This window comes from Hyposmocoma kahamanoa, unplaced genomic scaffold (genome assembly GCF_003589595.1).
Source record: "Hyposmocoma kahamanoa isolate Upper Pololo Valley unplaced genomic scaffold, ASM358959v1 220, whole genome shotgun sequence".
NCBI classification, from domain to species: domain Eukaryota; kingdom Metazoa; phylum Arthropoda; class Insecta; order Lepidoptera; family Cosmopterigidae; genus Hyposmocoma; species Hyposmocoma kahamanoa.
Genome location: NW_020653740.1, coordinates 4,727,249 through 4,744,835, shown reverse-complemented (window position 1 = coordinate 4,744,835; position 17,587 = coordinate 4,727,249). Strand labels below are relative to the sequence as shown.

The 17,587-nt window shown below is 34.0% G+C and overlaps 2 protein-coding genes across 2 annotated transcripts in view; one reads left to right on the top strand and one right to left on the bottom strand.

Moving 5' to 3' along the window:
* LOC113228006 (rab11 family-interacting protein 4) overlaps positions 1 to 14,304 on the bottom strand; it is a 120,880-nt gene extending 106,576 nt beyond the window's left edge. Inside the window, exon 1 of the mRNA XM_026461127.1 lies at positions 14,035 to 14,304. The gene's annotated coding sequence lies outside the window, so the exon portion shown is untranslated. The remainder of the gene's footprint in view (positions 1 to 14,034) is intronic.
* Positions 12,511 to 17,587, top strand: part of LOC113228008 (mpv17-like protein) — a 10,319-nt gene continuing 5,242 nt past the window's right edge. The window contains exon 1 of the mRNA XM_026461133.1: positions 12,511 to 12,783. The gene's annotated coding sequence lies outside the window, so the exon portion shown is untranslated. The remainder of the gene's footprint in view (positions 12,784 to 17,587) is intronic.

The window sequence follows — 17,587 nt, the reverse complement described above, 5'->3', positions numbered from 1 at the left end:
TACGTTACATTAAAAAAAACTTATTTCACTGATTTAAACTACCGAATCCCAAACTAAGCAAAAGCTTGTATTGTGAGATTAAGTGTTCCTCCACTCACTGGCTATCAGATACTTTTGCTACTTATTATTATTATGAAGGTTTTTAAATTGGATTGATTTGGGTGTTCCGGGTAGTGCTTTGGAGTGAATTCCGTAGCTCTGGTACTCATAGTACAAGTATACCCCTTGTTTGTGACCAGGTAAATGGTGTGGTTCTCTAGAACATTATTACTATTATAATTCTTACTAGCCTTGAATACAACCGTTGTTCCATTTGAATCGACGCTTATGGAACAGCTGTTACTTTTCGTGATATCAGAGTACCTTACAGTGAAAGTTATTGGTGGGTGTAATAATACCTAAAAATCTCACCGACCTTTTGGGGTCGTCTTATAGACAAGTGTTAGAATTATCTCAACTTTATTAAGGTTTACATAGATTTTTATGTAAGTATAGATGTGCCAGCACCAATAAATTGCTGGCACTCTTACAATGGTGGCCTATCTTGGTTACAACCATATTTTCAGAAAGATTGTGTAAAAAATAATTGTGTAACGTATCTAAAACTTTGGCATTAAATTTCTCATTTGACGTTTCGGAGTAGGGTTTCCGCAAATATTTGTGTCAAGTCACGGTCTTCGGCCCGATATCGAATCAAGCGTTTCGCTCATCCGCAACATCCGTTCGAAACGAAGTTAAAACGATCATCGTTGTTTCATATTCCGTGGTAGATCTTTTTAGCACGCAAAGTCGCCGAATTGTGTACAGATCCAATGTTATCATTCGCAATAAAATTAAGTACATTCTGAAAATAGCTGTGTAAGCAAAAAAAAATGACTTGGGCTAGTACTCCAGAAAAGCGACATGATTTCCACAACACTATCTGCTAGTACACTAGTAGGAATATTTTCTCAAAAATCGTTTTTTGGAATTGCCACAATCGTTTCGTCATAAATATGCAATGCGCAGCATATGTAGAAATTGTAATATAGTAGAGTTAAAGTACACCTTCATTTGAAATCTGAGATAAAGGAAACAATTTTAGTAGCAGTAGAGCTTCTTCAGTTCGTACGGGGTAGTACAACCACCAATATCTGCCGGCAAGCGGTTTCCGTTTTCGTTCCAGTTTTGAAGCTGAAGAAACTAAAGCCATGCGATACATAGGAAATTAAACTATTTTTCCGGATTTAAATCGCGTATATTTGTTTTTTCAAACAAAACGACTTTTCGGGTCCTTTACAGGCCCCAAGGTCATTTCAACCAGTTATGTCTAATATTAATGCAAACCACCCTATTTTTTCACTATAGTTACAATTGTTATTAATTAAATACCTTATTTTTAATTTTACTCAGAAAACATTCCAATTTACGCTACATTAAGTTTTATAAATTATTTTATTGAATGAATTTTTATTAAGTTCAATTTATTATTAACTAATAATAGAAATTAGAATAAACTAAAACATATTAATTAGTACTGCAGTCTTATGTCTGTTTAGGATTTTTCATCAGAGGAAATATTGGATCCCAAACAGGTGGTACGGAGAAACCATCTTCCCTGTTGAAATTAGGATGTTTTTTAATTTCAATAGCCTCTCGCAGTATCCTGGGTAGATAACGGACTTCTTTTGCAAGGACCTGGGGTATGTCAAACTTCATTGAATGTGTAGGTTTATCATTTAGGTTGTTTACGCGAATATTATTTATTGTTTGTGCGAATATTATTTATTGTTTGTGCGAATATTATATATTGTTCATGCGATACATGTCAATTTTATGTTTCAGTGTGACAGGTGACAGTGCCCCTCAGATCTATTCGATCTATTCGGTTATTTACTTCTAGATGGCCACGCATTAAGTGGTGAGGTATATAACAAATATGTTAAAATGTACTGCTTAATAATTTACGCCGTAGGTTGCATTCTTTTATTTTAATTCATCTACTAATGTTGTAACGTCAAAGTTGAAATTTTATTACATTTCTTTGATAAACAATTATGTAAAATTTGTTTGTTTTTTTTTGTTGCATATGTATGAATGAAATACAATCATAGTTCTATGGAACAATATCACTCTATCAAGGTAACTAACTTCTCAATATATTACTTAGTAAGCTTAAAATTTCAAAAAGAAACTTATATTATGTGATATATAAACTAATAAGCCGCAAGCATGTTTAAAAGATATGATTAAAAATAATTTATCCATTTGATCCCTCCTGCTATTCGCCTACTTTGCGTTAAAAGTAATGGTCTCTTATAATTAAATAGTATTTTAGAGAGTCAAGAAATGAAGTTCGTTTGATAAAATTCCAAACAAAATTGACTGAAGCCCGACGACGCCCCTCGGAAGCCATAAAAGTTATTTAATTGTTTTCATTTATAAGACAAAAACTAGAAAATGTTCTTATAGTCTTTAACAGTCTGTAATTCGATTGTCTTAATGAGCTTATTATATTTTGTAGAAGAACACATACATTTGTAAGATATATAAACTCTACATAAACGTGATCAGTTGATCACCCTCACTCTCTTAATTGCTCTCTCTGGATCACTATGCAATTTGTACACCAAGACTGGACAATATTAGTTGAAATTAGCATGTACAAATGTTAGATGCTACTAAGCTCTACGTACTTAATGATGTTGGACATATGCTGTACAGTGGCCTGTATGTAGTTGTGCAAAATATGTATGTTTTGTTTAGAAATTTAATTTTGTTTTCGTAACGTGCATACTTTCAATGCAGACGACTGTACCCATCATCTCTTAAGATTTGTGTAAGTACTTCTGTAATGAAATGCGTTCTCACATGATGTAGCGCATGGTTGGGGTCGCGTGTGTCGGTTGCCTATTAGTAAGTTTACAAAATACCGCCAAAGTTTGTAAACATACGGGCCAATGCGAGAAGAGATGATTTCATGTTTTTCAACAAGCTTCTTGAGAAATATGGTATGCTGAGAATGTAGAATAGGAAATTTTCTTATTTTTTCTTATTCTTATTTAGTTATTACCTTTATTTATATCGTGGAATGTAAATATGAATATTACTATTCTGTAGAAGACGGGACAATGAAATAAATTATATAATAGCATTCTCCCTCATTCGCTATAGTTTCTTAACCTCTATGTAATAAAACAACAACAAGTTACGTATAAAGTAGTAAGGATTTCCCAAAAATATCAAAAATAATCTAAAAATAAAGTTGTCCACGCACGGCAACTCTACAAGCGAAAAGACACGTTTGAGAGTTCGTGGACATAATCGGATAAGGAAACCTATAAAAACGCATGAATAACATTCGTTTTAAAACACGAATACGATACGAGAATAGAACTTCCTTAGACGATTCTTGAAACAAAATCGATTTAAGAACAATGTTAGCAATTTTTGTCGTTAAAGGAAATGACGCATGTTTTAATTATTTTTAGTGAAAGCAAAAATAGATGCTTAGCATAATAAACGCGTGTTCACGAATATACTCTCCAAGGTTTAACCATATATCAGTATAATGCCAGAAAATGTACCTCAGTAAAGTTGCACAGTTAACACGTTTAAATCACCTGTCAAATTCGTTTTGTAATATTTATGACAACCAAAAATAAGTATATAAATACATATTAGACAACATCGCATACGTTCCTCTGATCCCAAAGTAACCAAAGCACCTGTGTTATGGAAATTGGAAACAACGACGGTACCGCAAACACTCGAATCTGAGACAATATTGAAAGGTTAGTTTTCTACATTGACACGGCCGGGGTTCGAAGCATGGACCTCAGAGATGGCGACAACATGAAAACTGGTGTGTAAGCCACTCGACTACACATAGGTGATTTTTTCAAAGTTCATAGAGTATACAGAATAAGGTGTACGGGGAATTTCTTTTCGTCTGAGAGTTACGATTTCAAGACTAGTTTGCTTACCTGTGATATAAAGACTGAGATCTAATAAGACAGTGTATTGACCAAGAGGACAACACTTGAAGAAAACCGAACAATGCCCATATTGTGCAAAGTCTAGTAGAATCGATTACCAGTGTACGGCCGGAATCTAGACAATACTCGCATGCTTTCAATCGATTTCTCGCTGTTTCTTGTTTATTGAAGCACAATGCGCTCTTCTTTTGTTGTAAGATCTTATTGTCTATAATTTTGCAGGGATTTGTTCATCATAAATATATTGAATTGTGCACTTAGTGCTCTGTTAAAACTTTCATAACTGTTTGTCTTTATTTGCTACTAGCGTTTGTTTGTATGGGTACTGTTTTAAAATGCTTTGTCTTATTTTGAAGCCGTCAAGCTATTTAATTGAGAATATTGTTACAGCAACTTTCAATATAGGTATTCTGATACAATAATTGAGGCATATATCGTAGTCACTTGATTGTCTATGCTCTATGTTGGCCAGTCAATATTTAGTAGCAGTAGAACTAATTGTGAAAAAGTTACCTTACCTTACCTTACCTATTACTGTCATCAAGCAGAAATGTCAGCATTAGTGCGTTCCGGTTTAGAAAGTGCTAGACTGCTGGTGAAATCACAGGCACATCTTAACTTATGTCTCAGGGTGACAGGCGCAGTGGCAGTCAGTGCCTCTCCGATCTCCGATGATTTAAAGCTATGGATAGGCATGTCGTTTACCACCTGGCGCACGACTTGTGCGTTCCATAGTTTGATATATTAAAATATTAATTATAATATAATTATATTGCTCTAAATTCTTAGTCTTACCTTCATCGTTAGAACATTAGTGAGATGATCGATACCACAACCTTACATATTAATATTTGTTTTTGCGTATACGCAAACGTGTCTGAACTATCTGTGTCGTGAAAAAAAAAATTGTCTTTGTAACATTGATACCATTGACAAAGTTTTCTACAACTCTACAAGGCATTAGTAACACGTTATTACTGGCAACGGTAACGTTTTACTGTTACTTTAACTTAAAAGTTACAGTTCAACTTTATTCGAGAGTTTAATAATAATGTTTCTGTAACATTCCGACCGTGACCGGTAGCGTTCACTCTCAATCTTTGCTGTGTAACGCAATCCAATAAAAAATAAAAGTTTAGTTTCAACTCTAGGCTGTCCGGCGTATTAATAATCTATGCCTTTAAAAAAGTGTACAATATGGAGATAGTTTTTAATTACATGAGACTTCAAAATTTGGACGTTGTTATACAGAAATGTTTCGATCCATCATCACCTAAAATTCGTATATTATTATATACTAAGTGGGATTATTTCTGTGTAATTACGTACATTTTTTGTTCTAAATTTCCTGGGGGCCTACTATAAGCAAGCCAGCCAAGTTCCATGCAATTCACTTGACGTGGTAAAACTGAATTGCTTAAGTTCGTATCATGACCTACACAATGTTGAACGGGAATGGCATGGCTGGATGATGAGTTTTACTTTTTATACGTTAATGGAACTACATACTAAATCATATGAAAGAAATAGACAGATGTACTATCCTGGGAGCGTTCAAGCACTATTAACGGATTGTGTTCAAAATGATAACAATTACATTTTTTTATTAATTTTATTGTTGATTATTATACTTACTACGTTGTTTTGTAATATCGGCAACTTTTCAATCATACCATACAATTTGTCGTACGACAAAGTCACATGCTAGTCTAGTCTAGTCTAGTCTAGTCATTATTATTGAAATTAATAAAATTAATAAGGTGAGTTTGTAATTTGATAACATAATTGGAACGTATTTTATATTCGTACATTTTCATTGATTGCATTAAAGTCAAATTTGGCACTATTTAAAGTTATTTTACGATTTTCGATCAATAAATTATTAAAATGATTAAAATTCCATTTAAAAATTGCAATAACATTCATGCCAATAATTTATCAACACTACTTTAAAGATTCGAACTAAAATTTTCAAAAAACGCTCAATAGTTAATAGTATTTATTTATTGACAATTAATTGGCTGTACAGCCCTTAGAATAATAACGCATAGAAACCTAGCCCGCACACGCTAAGTGAGGCAAGTTAGAGGGTTCCAAACGCGTCCCAGGAGCGCGCGGGCTGTTAGTGCTCAAGGTCATATTGCACCGCGAACAGCTCCAAAATTTTTTGCTAAAATGACGAAATGTGCGGTAAATGGGTGTAAAAATACAACAGACAAATATAAAATAGACACTAACATCGCATTCCACAAGTAAGTAATGCGTTTCAACTCATATTTTTATGTAAATATGCGCATCTTGAACTAATATTTACTTTAATAAACATTAAATGTTTTCGTTAACTCCTGGAAGTGATTGGGACACTTAATTATTTTATAATACTTTTAACGGCTCTGCGTTCATGCTTTATTGAATAATTATTTATTTTAATTTTATTTGAATTGGAGCACATATTGCAACAAATTTACAGTACTTATATATTTGTTTCTACTATAGTGTTGGCACCACCAGTACAACTTTGATAGCTTATTATATGTCTTTCTTTTCGTAACTCAAGCGAAATATTTTATATTAAAATATTTTATTTTCTTAAAAGGGGAGCATTCTTAAGCGATTTTTTAATCTATTTTAACAGTTATTTTCTTTAATGTTTGCTTATGGCATTTTCGGTTTTAGGTTTCGAATATGGCACTTATTTCTAAATCCAAGATGCGGGCGCGATTTTTCGAATAATGGCAAGTTAGGTATCGTTTTCGAGATGTTTGGGAATGTTCAATACAAATATGGCACTCATTTCTAAATCCAAGATGGCAAACACGACAGTTCAAACAAAAGCAATATTCGTAATGAGCACCCCCAAATACCTCGAAAACGATACCCAACTTGCCATTATTTGAAAAATCGTGCCCGCCATCTTGGATTTACAAATAGTGCCATATTCACATTGAGCATCCCCAAATACCTCGAAAATGATACCCACATAGCATTTTTTTGAAAAAATCGTGCCCGCCATCTTGGATTTAGAAATGAGTGCCACATTCGTAATGAGCACCCCCAAGTACCTCGAAAATGATACCCATATTGCATTTATTTGAAAACTCGTGTCCGCCATCTTGGATTTAGAAATGAGTGCCATATTCGTAATGAGCACCCCCAAGTACCTCGAAAATGATACCCATATTGCATTTATTTGAAAAATCGTGCCCGCCATCTTGGATGTAGAAATGAGTGCCATATTCGTCATGAGCATCCCCAAGTACCTCGAAAATGATACCCATATTGCATTTATTTCAAAACTCGTGTCCGCCATCTTGGATTTAGAAATGAGTGCCATATTCGTAATGAGCATCCCCAAATACCTCGAAAAGGATACCCATATAGCATATTTTGAAAAATCGTGTCCGCCATCTTGGATTTACAAATAAGTGCTATATTCGTTTTTCATCGACAAAACCGAGCACATCTGTAGGCACCTGATCGACAATGTCGGGCAAATCTGTAGGCACCTTTAACTTAATGATGAGTTAAGCAAGATACAATTTCCCCACTTTTGAGGGAAATGTTATTCCATGGCATCATTATTTGTATATTTGTTTGCGTGCCGACGAGCGTAGATACAAGTTGCTTACGCCTACATGAATTTGGTTTTTGCCTCACTTGTGACAGTTCGTTTGATATGAAACTATCATTCTATGCGTTATTATTCTAAGGTACAGCCTATAAAGATAAGAAATAATTATGAAACTGAAAGTATAACAAAATTTAAACGAAATTTCTTAAAAATGTAACAAAATCTAAAAAAAGTTAGAAACCGAGTAACTTTTTTTGAATTGCTTATATTTGCAGATGAGGCCGCCACTTGCTTGGCAAAAGGCACGTCATGATACGATTTTGCTATGAAAGAAAAGGTGAACGGATTTCGAATGGGGAACGTAAATTGAACGTGAACGTAAACATGGACAGTGAATTGTTTTTGTGAGATCATAGTACGAATTTGACAGGCAATCCAACTTACAAGCTTAAATAGGATTGCTGTAAGAGCTCATAGTAGGCCCCGCGATCTTCTTATCGTATGGATGGTGGTAACGAAATTGTAATTTGTAATAAGAATAAACGAAAAGTGGACTGTAATTTTAGCTGGTCGGACAAAACGTAAATAGCAATATTTTTGATCTCGGATGACCATATAAAACCCACCTACCACTAGACGCCGTATCCCGTAGACGCCGATCGCGCCACTAGTAGGCGCCATTAAAAGTTTTCTGTAATTTTTATTTAGCTTTTTATTTTATTAATTTGAACCAAGCAACTATGTCTCATTCATATAATAATACCTTAAAGACTAACATATATGTAATATAATATGAATACTAAATAACTAATCTTCACGAATTGTAATGACTAGACTTATACGTACCTATTCTACATTTTAGATGACACTTAAATGCTGAGATGCTAATACTTTATAGCTGCTCCACAAGTTAACTTAGCAACAGATCCTGTTAACAACACCTTTTCTTGTGAATTCATTAAAGCTTCCTCATTTGAACCGACGTAAGGTAGTAACAACATTCTTGAATCGCCTCGAATTAAATTTATCTGTGATACTGAATTCACCACACAACACATTTTTTAAATAGTAAGAATCTGGATAACGGCCATAGTCTTGAGAAATGCAAAAAAACTCCAATGCTTGTATATATCAACTGGAATTTGATCACTTGCCTAATAATGAGAAATATGCCGTTTTTACTTCCGTTTTCAAGAAACGCGATAAATTGAGTCTGTCTAAATACCGTCCCATTGGTTTTACAAGCATTCCTTCGAAATGTATAAAGAATTCTCCTCAAATGTGCAATAAATTAAATGCCTATTTGCGGAATCTATCCCTATAGACAACATAACAGAAACAAACGTGTTTTTCCTCTGTATTTTATTATTTGTGCTGTATAGTAAATGTTTCATTGTATTGTACTTTATAAAAAGCAACAGAATCTTCACTGATCCAACCTAATTTATTACTCTATTGTACCGTCGCGTCACATCAATATATGTATTTTTGTTACTAAAACTAGCTTTTCATTAGAATTACTTCTAGAAACAAATTCATAAAAAGCAAATATTTAATATATCAAAAATGATATAAATTGAAGAAATTATTGTACGTAGGTATGTACATAAAAGCACACAAACGTTATTACGATACACTCAACGAAATAAAAACAACACATGTCAATCAGAGGAAGAAAAAGAAAGTTGCAATATTGGTTTTCTTTGTAGGTATCCTGCATTCAATTGCTATTGAATTTATCTATTGGTGTTCATATGAAACAATTGAAGGCTGTTTTGTTATAGTCGTAGCGTTTACACTATCTGTTCAATGGGATGTGGTCGACCTCGTCTCGCAATGGTTTTTCGAGCCAAAGAAGGTCAGTCCTACTCAAAGTTTGGACCTTGATCGTCTTTTAGGATCAGTTGTTGTGTCAACATTCGTATGAACTCGTAATAAAAATAATGTTAATAATAATAAAAAATATATATACTACCTCAAAACACAAAGAAGTAGATATTATGTTAAATAAAGTATGTGAAAGGTTAAACGTTTGTGAGAGACTGGATTCTATATTTAGGCAATTAAATAAAACGACGACATGGACATGATAGAATATAATATATTTACGAGTTTTCCGTGATGATGGATTGAAACATTTCTACATAACTATGTCCAAATTTTGTATGTTATGTGCACAAGACTGTACAAGGAACAATATATATTGAACTTTATGATATACGATATCGATATCGGTAATAATATTTTCAGTCAAAGTCAAATAATATTTATTTCATAGGAAAGCAAATTACTCTTGAAATAGTCATATTGATTAAATTCTACGGCTCATTCGTAAGGCAGATTCAGAGAAGAATGAGCAAAAAACTCCAGGGGTTGCTCTTTGTAAATAAACGTTTGTATAAATTTACTATTTACAATCAACATCATAGGTTGAGACAACCTGCAAGAGCTAAAAGGGTCTTTCTTAGGATTGTTCCTAAGGAATTTTAGAATTAGAATTATTTCTTAGGATATAAGGGTACTTCGGATTTTTGTCATCCAAGTACGCAGAAGCTGTATAAAAAACCTTTAGTATTTTAGTATAAAGTTTTATTTTATACGTCGTGAAAGCAAATTTTGAATATCAGCCGGAATCTTATACAGAAGCGTATATGTACATTTCCTCAATGAATTTGTGATTTTGTGAAAACGACTGTCAAGAACGGCCAGTTTAATTTCATTCGTCATATAATGGAAGGTCTGTTCTTTTTTGTTAAAGTAAAAAAATGTTTCGAGTTCTTAGGTTTTCGCGATTGTTACACATAGGAAATGAAACTATTTTTCCGGATTTAAATCGCGTATATTTTTTTTCAAACAAACCGACGTTTCGGGCCCTTTACAGGTCCCATGGTCACGGTTGACTGAGGTGAGGATAAACCTACACATTCAATGAAGTTTGACAAACCCCAGGTCCTTGCAAAAGAAGTCCGTTATCTACCCAGGATGCTGCGAGAGGCCATTGAAATTAAAAAACATCCTAATTTCAACAGGGAAGATGGTTTCTCCGTACCACCTGTTTGGGATCCAGTATTTCCTCTAATGAAAAATCCCAAACAGACATAAGACTGCAGTACTAATTAATATGTTTTAGTTTATTCTAATTTCTATTAATAATTAATAATAAATTGAACTTAATAAAAATTCATTCGATAAAATAATTTGTAAAACTTAATATAGCGTAAATTGGAATGTTTTCTTTGTAAAATTAAAAATAAGGTATTTAATTAATAACTATTGTAACTATAGTGAAAACACAGGGTGGTTTGCATCAATATTAGACATAACTGGTTGAAGACTGTACCACCTCGGTCAACCATGACCATGGGACCTGTAAAGGGTCCGAAACGTCGGTTTGTTTGAAAAAGCAAATATACGTACTTGGCACTTCCAGTTAAGGTTATATAATATATAACCTTAACTGGAAGTGCTATGTTGACAGACTGTGTGATAGACTGAGTGGTGCAGTCTTTGCGTTGCGTAAACTGAAATTGCACATTTCTGATTCTGCATTAAGACAGGTCTATTTTGCATATTTCCAGTCGCTGATGTCGTACGGTTCACTCATATGGGGTAACTCTACAGATGCCAATAGAGTCATGCTAATGCAAAAACGTGCCGTACGCTTATTGGTTGGGGTAAAACACAGACATTCCTGCAGAAATCTCTTTGTAGCGCAACGCATAATGACGCACTACTCACTCTACTTATACGAAATGATAATGTATGTTAGAAATAATTTGTCTTCATTTGGTACTGTAAATGTTTCTGGTATCCCACTTCGCCGTACCGGTCATTTGAGAACAATCCCTCGACGCATGGCACTTGCAGAGAAAAACCCGCGTGTCATCGGACCTACTTACTATGAGCGTTTACCCGCTACTCTCAGACTTGAACCGTCTGACGAAATATTTGGGCGCCGCCGGCTGAAAGACCTTTTCTTGAAAAATCCTATATACTCCGTAAAAGAATTTATGGACTTTAAATTGTAACGAATTCAGTATTTTCTATTTTTATTCTAATTTTTACCGCATTAACATACTCTTGTATAATTGTTATCAACTTATGACGATCCTTGATGGAGAATGATATTTGATATATAATTTAATGGCAACAATATTATATAAATGTATTGTTAATTTTCTAATTATTGTGTGCTTTTCTTATAATTTTCCTTTTTGACGATCTCAATATAATTTCTTATACTATGACATGTAGTGCAATTTATACTGTAATGTTATATTTGAGAAATAAATGAATCTGAATCTGAATCTGAATCTACGCGATTTAAATCCGGAAAAATAGTTTCATTTCCTAAAAAATGTTATTCTTCTTCACATAAATTACATTTTCGTGTAGCGCTAGTGTAAGAATATTAACATTATTATTAGATTCATGTCTTTTTGTGTGTGTAAAATAATTTTATCGATAAATTATGCCTTTTTTGTAAGATCATTGGATTAATGTAATCACTACTTTTTTATTTCGGTCATTTATTTGGGTAGGCAAAGACTCTACTACACAGCCTCTTCATATATCAGTATGTTTTCTTCGTTTTATGGTTTTGGCCGAAAAGACGACAAGGGCCTGTTCTTGTTTTTTTATGAAATTTAAATTTTTTTAACGTTACAAGCGTAGTTTTTATAATGGTCTTGGCAGCATGGTCATCGTACTAAATTTTGTGGTTTTGTTCCTTTGAAGAATGGAAAAAAATAATATTTTATCCAAAGGCTCCAATGACGTTTTACCCTCTTTGGAAATTTGACTGACATTTGTATCCCTTGGTTACACGTCATATCAGTCATAGTTATTATTCTTTGGATTTTCAATTTGTATCCAACGCTTCATGTTTTTATATAATTTTGTTTTAATATTTTGTAATTACTCAATGAATAGTAGTAGAGTAATTTAGTTACCAATACGGCCACGGGCTCAAGCCTTGTCGCTGCTGTGGGCAATAATAATTATTGATATTATAAATAAAAAGTTGAAGTAATCCATTAAATATAGTTAAAATTGTAGAGTGAAGCTTAATATAGTGAATTCAGTGTTTGTAAATAGTGAAGATCGGAATTATTTTGTGAGAATTTCTATTCATTCCAATATATGTCCAATGACGTCATAGTGAGTCATCGCGATGCTTCGATCTATAGTCACGACCTGCGCTCGCGCAGTCCACCGGTGACGTTACTTTGTATGGTAAGCATGAGATTAGTTTTGCAGAACTTAGTTGTTTGTCAATATTTATTTACTTGATTCATTATGAAGGCAAATGTTTCTCTTTGAGGATGAAAATATCATATTATTTTAATTTAAATAAATCATGGTTTTTATTACCTACAAATCTTTTTTTTTATAATGAATGTAAATAACAACTCTAGAATTCTTCTAAGTTAATTCTATGGTAATTTATTAAATGCTGTAAAATACAAAGCATTTTAAAAATGCATTTATATGATGAGTCCCCTAAGTAGGTGCATTCATGAAGATGCGTTTGCCAAAGAATTATAATTAGGAAGTAAAACGTTCCCACGGCATTTTGCCAGAAACAAGTAACGTATTTATGTTCACGCTTATTGTTTATGGGCAGTGATAATTCCGATTCACGGTCTACTAGCCGGTAAGGATATTTCTTGGAGTTCTGATCGAGATTCTTATTGCTTACAGAAATAAAGGTGAATTTAAATTAAAAAAAAGCATTTTTTTCTCTTAGAACCCTAACTTATTCTATTTATTTTAATTTTTTGTTTTTTTTTTGGATACCTATTTCTGAAATTTTTTAATATACACTCACTATACTTTATTTATCAGCTAGTCTTGTGAACAGATCCTAAATAAACCATTTTTTGTTCAATTCGATAAAGCTCTGCACACACTGGATAACAATACGCACAGCGGTAAGGTAGGGCAGGTAGTTATACAAACAAAACCGCTCCTATTTGACTCTACACTTGACTACTCCCGAACAATAACACCTGATCAATTTACTTATATAATATTATTTTTAATGCAATTGAAAATTGAAATAACGTCATTGCTTTTATTTATATACTTCAAGAAAAGAAAGAAATATGTTAAGAATGACTTGATCACGACGTAAATGCGAGGTTGTAAACAAACTATTGTCTGTAGCTGACTTAACTGTTCTCTGAGGATGCCTTCATTGTGTTCAAAAGATTGTTATTTTATTATAAAGACTTAAAATAATCTACAGAAAGAAAAATAAATAACAAAACAATAGTATAATTTAAGGAATCCAGTGAGGAGGAGCAATAATTGGATATTTTTGCCTATATAACATTACTTTTAGTTCTATTTTGCATTTTATATTACCATCAAACCGTATATTGAATGTTTTCTGCATATAAATATCCGATTTAACCTAGAAGCGTACATAACTCTCCCAGTATGCGTAGAGTTGTCTAAACAGGTAAAATCAATGAAGCGTACCTTGACCACTAATTGTCGGCAATCTAGAAGAAAGAACAGCGGCGATGATGAAGCCTCCGAACTCAAGGACCGACACACCACAAGAAAAACTTGCTGTCACTGTTTCGAAACCACTTGGACACAGGTCGATGCACCAACGAACTAAAATCACTGATCAAGTAACACAATTATAGTGTTCCAATGTTGTTTTTCGAAATTGTATTGTTTAAACGTAGTTTCAGTATTCAAAACGGGTTTTATTTACGATATGCGGCGCGTCGTTCACTGTCGACACACCTGTAAATTGCGCTAGTTCCGCGGTGACTGAGTACGATAGCAGAGAGAGACGACGTGATGTGGTGCGACAGAGAAAGAACACATGCATTTGTGGGAGGGAGGACGACCGCTGCTGCTCTAAGAGCGCACACTGGTTCTGTTCCACTTTTCCGGCCCAAATATTTTCATTTAATTAATACGTTTTGTGACCACATTAGCACTTAGTTTATACTATGTATTTAGTTCCTTAATAAGAAGCAGTGCATTATATCGTGATAGCGCAACAGGTTTCGTTCATTATAAAAGTCATTGAATTCTCATTAACGTAATAGATTTCTTTGTATTATAATAAAAGGTAATTGATTACCATCAATAAGGAGATGGTAGATGCTTGATTTTTTTTAAGTTTATGAATATAGTGTGGTACTTGCAACGGCATATATAGTGGTATACCAAGTAATGTAGAGTTGATTTTGTCCTCGTGAGTCTGTGCATGGGTCCAGTGTGCGGCCGTACCTCCTGTTACCTGGCACGGACAACCACGACGGCGCCCCGCGCCCCGCTCTCGGCGCGCTTTTAAATTTTTAACATCACCGACCACACCATAGTCTGCCATGACCTCATAGAAACACCTTACAGAGACACATCTGCTTATTTTGTTGAGTTTCCTTTCTGTAAAAATAACCATATTGTACCTACTGTAAATGCAGCCATAATGCAAAAGTTCAATGTTTAATAATCGAAAGCGGTGTTGAATTTATTTGTAAGTTGCATGAAGTCTCATTTGTTTATTTATAGGAGATGCATGTTCACTTATTGTAGTTTGGAAATGGACAAAATCCCTTCTTAACTTCATGCAACGTTGGAAATATTGGCACACAATTTACTGCCAGTGCACGTTTAAATTAAAAAACGAACTAGATGTTGTTATGTTCAATTATACTTGGCAAAGTGGGGATTTTAATGTCTGTTAAGTTACATAATAAGAGTTTCCGCGAGGGTTGCGAAGTTGGGGTGCATGCAACAGGTTAAACCGCATGGTCCTATTTGTAATTCGAAGTTACGTCTTTCCTTGAGCGGGGAGGGAAGGGGCTCATGAGGTATGATAGCAGGAATGGGCGCCACGATTGTTAGGAATGTCACATCGGTAATGTGAAGAATAATTACAAAGGCGTTATTAAAAATAATTTTGAAATTTCTCTACATTCAATAGAGTCATAGTTCGTCCAGGGAAGTACTGCCACCTCACCTGTTTTTGCCGCCAAGTAGTAATGTGAGCATTACTGCGTTCCGGTGTTGAAGGGTATGAGTGCTGGAGGTCGATTCAGTATTTAACCGAATCATTCGATTGGATATTCGAGAACATTCGAGTTAGACGTTTCGCTGAAATTACAGGCACATCTGACTTGTCAACTTATGTCTCATGGTGACGGGAGCAGTGGCAGTGTAAAGCTCTGAATGGGACTGCAACTGCTATGGACAGACGTGTTACTTACAACCAGGCGCACGACTTGTTCATCCTGTCACTTGGTATCATAAAAAAAGCCAGTCCTGTATTTTCTATTAAAAAAAGCAAAGGAATATAAACAAAAGATCAAACGTACAAAGAGATGAAATGTTAAGAGCCACCATCTTATCATTCTTTTTTACCTCTTTCTCAAAAATACTCATTTTTAAGGCGATACTTTTCTGCGGTTTCGTATCTAACGCACGATGATGTTCATTCTGCTATTTTGTTAAAAAACAGGTATTGTTTGATCATCTTAACCGGGAGATATTTTATAGATCCTATAGGGTCTAGTGAATCAATACATTTATTCAATTTGCATTAACGCGTGTGAATGCATTGTATTTCTATTTCGTGAGCGCCATTACGGATACTTATAGCGCATGTTAACAATAACATAACTACGAAAAATTTACTGGTATTTTATTTTACTAAATTTGGGAGAGTCCAAAAGTTAAATTTGTGATTAGAATCTTCTTGCACATAAAACAATACATAATAAATATGAAACGCCAACGCGCGAAAATATGGTTTTCCCACCATTAGAAGTTGTGACGTAAAATCATTTTGTAAACAAACGCAGCAAATTTAACATGCTTCGGTTAGTTAAAATCTTATACTTGATTAAGTATCAAGGATCGATTAAGTTCTTATGCGTTAGTTTTAGTGTTACGTAGTATACTGAAAAACATTGGACTTTAATCAAGTTAGCTTATCAAGATACTTGATGGAAATAATCCCATGAATAAATCAATCACAACGTGGTTAAATTCATTACATAAAATTGTTACTGTAATCAAAAACACAAGCACGGTAGTTGGTTGAAAGATTCAGAACATGTTATAAGGAAACAAATTATATGAGCACCTTGACAATGTTTAGTCAATTTAGTTCAATTACATCATTTTTTCAGTGTATGGCAACTAGGCAACAATTTTAATTGATAGAATCAATAAAAATATTTGGCACATATTTCTTAAGTTAATGTCTTTAATTGATTTAATACGAAATACTGTAACCATCGACGGCAGTTAATTAGGATCACGGGTGTTAGTTACAACACGAACCACACACAATACGTGGTTAATCATAAAATTTACTTTTGAACTACACGCATTACAATTATAGTTTGTTATTGAATTATTCCGCTGGTACACTCGCCAAGAAAGTCAATCTGATTGTTTTATTTTTGTCAGATATATTTTCCGTTAGTTCTAGGGTAAGGATAAGAACTTAGTTTATGAATTTATATAATCTTCAGTAGTGATAGGTACTGTTTTATATTGACACTGTGTTGTGTAGGTAGATATTATATACTATTGCATCAATTCTTATCAGTCAGGGTATCTACTACAGTATAATAAAAGCAAGTAGGGCAAGTCTATTCGATGTATAAATGCCTACACTTCACTGTGCGGAGCGTGGGGTTACATTATTATTTTAGTTGTAAAAATAATTTGAAAAAAATATGGTATTCATCACAGAGTCGCCTCGTGCTGTATTATATCGAAATAACCTTTGTTAAATGCAGTAGGTACTTATATATTGATATTTTATACCAGGTTCGCGGATTGGTATCTTTTTTTAGTAGCAATGTAGCTCCTTGTGAAAGAATTCATCCAGGGAAGTACTGCCTCTTACCTATTTCTCCAGGCAAGCAGTAATGTGAACATTGCGTGTAAGCGTGCTTCTGAAATTACAGGCACAAGGGACTTGTCAACTTGTGTTTTAGCTTGACGGGCGCAGTAGCAGTGCCCCGCAGATCTTTGAGATATAAAGCTCTGAGTGGCA